Here is a 2,500-nt window from a genome sequence, read left to right on the forward strand (position 1 = left end):
CCAGAGGTATAGTGAACCTGATATTAAACAAAATTTGTGGCTTAATATTTGAGAATACAAAAAATATCACGGTGCTTGTAGCAAAAATTCACAATATACATATATATATATATATATATATATATATATATATATATATATATATATATATATATATATATATATATATATATATATATATATATATATATGGTGCCTCAGTGGCGTGGTCGGTACGGTGTTGGCGGGCCAACCTCGGTGCCGTGAGTTCTATTTTCGGGCTTCCATTGATGGGTCAGAGATGTGTATCTCTGGTGATTGAAGTTCACTCTCGACGTGTTGGAGGGAAGTCACGTAAAGATTGTTGGCCTGTTGCTGAATAACAAATAGTTCTATGCAACGTAAAAAACACTATACAGCATATATATATATATATAATAATATATATAATATATATAATATTATATGTTGGCGTGGTCGGTTACGGTTGCTGGCGGGCCACCTCGGTGGCCGCCGCGAGTGCTATTTTCGGGCATTCCATTGATGGGTCAGAGATGGTATCTCTGGTGATTGAAGTTCACACTCTACGTGGTTCGGAAGTCACGTAAAGAGTGTGGTCCTGTTGATGAATAACCACTGGTTCTATGCAACGTAAAACACTATACAAACAAACAAACAAACTATATATATATATGTATATATATATATATATATATATATATATATATATATATATATATATATATATATATATATATATGTATATATATATATATATATATATATATATATATATATATTAGTATATATATACATATACACGTATTGGTTTGTCAACCGGATAAACTTTTTACTTTGATGAAGAGTGACTAGAAAAAATAGTTAATGCTTTATGTCTATAAGCAACACAATTTAGGGTGAACTCCCATGCAGAAAGCGTCTGCAATATTTGTGGTGGCTTCTTATACCATATGTTTGTTTTCTCTTGCTAAAAAACCCCTATTCCCTCTACGTGTGCAGGTATGGCAAAATAAACTACATGGGATGAAAGTGTTTTCTTTCACAATACGGCCGTATCCCGGCCGGTTCCAAGTCTTTTGAACAAGGTTTCTAGACCCATTATTCTTCCAAACATTCATGCAACTACCACATTCATCTAACTATTAGTACTTAATTCACCCGGATAGATCAACAGAGCGTTAGCAGAACGTTTAGATTTGGTAAGTTTACATATATGCGTGCGTTTGTATACTATATATATATATATATATATATGTGTGTGTGTGTGTAATATATATATATATATATAATATCTATATATATATATATATATATGTATATATAGGATATATATATATATAGAAACAATATATTATGTGTATATATAGATAGAAAAGACATAAATGAACTTATGTACATATATATAGATATATATATATATATATATATATATATATATATATATATATGTATATATAAAACTAAAGATAACCACCTTTGATGATGAATGCAAGAGAAGACCAGCGCCCATGTTAAGCAAAGTTGTTTCTCGAATGCAATTGTTCAAAGAGCAAAAAAAAAAAAAAAAAAAAAAAAAATAACTTTCACGTCCGTTTTTGTGGGCCTGAAGAGATGGTGCTTTGCATTGGGCTCATTAAGGAGACTGGAGTCGGATGTTAGAGCGGAGTTTGTGTCTTCGTAATTCTCTCGCTCTTTTCCGGGGGAGGCAGGCGGGCGCAAGGTCATCATTATCTTCGATTACGTTGAAATCTCTACTGCCATTGTTAGCCAGGGATTCTTTTCGGACGCCATTGTGTTTTATTGGCGGGGCAGGAGACGTAAGGTTTTAAAGTGTTTTAGAAGAGTCACCGTTTTTTTTTTTTTTTTTTTTTTTTTTTTTTTTTGTCAGTGTTACTCGACGGCTTCGCCTTCTCGGATTGGTTTAGTTTTGTGAGAAAGTTTATGTTTGGGGAAGTTTTTTTTTTTTTCCTCTCCAACAGTCGAAAATTGGGAAGTATATAGGAACTTATCCTAACCCACAGGGTTAGTGTCCTTTTTGTCACCTACGTAAGACAGTGGCGGATCTAGAAATCTTTAATTGGGTGTAGGGGCGCTTAACATCTGGTACATATGGTACATATATATCAATATTTATATATGTATGCTCACATACACCTATATATATATACACACAAACACAAGGGGGCCACCTGAATAAACCCCTCCCCCCCTCACTTAAATTCGCCACTGACATAAGAGCAGTAACATATTCAGCAAATACAAAAGATTTCTTTCGCCCCGAAAAAAAGTAAAAAAAAAAAAAAAAAAAAAATTTAAGTAGGTATATAAACTAAGCTTCAAACTTGTTCAAAAAGAGTCCAGCTAAGCACTAAACTAAGGATCAGCGTTGTAAGCTTTTTCTGTGGATTTTATGACCATTTGTGATTATAAAATACGGTATTTTGAACGGAAATGCTTTCGGTATAAGTTGCCAGAGGATTAACTAAACGAAGGACCATAT

Source organism: Macrobrachium nipponense, chromosome 24 (assembly GCF_015104395.2).
Source record: "Macrobrachium nipponense isolate FS-2020 chromosome 24, ASM1510439v2, whole genome shotgun sequence".
In the NCBI taxonomy this organism is placed as follows: Eukaryota; Metazoa; Arthropoda; class Malacostraca; order Decapoda; family Palaemonidae; genus Macrobrachium; species Macrobrachium nipponense.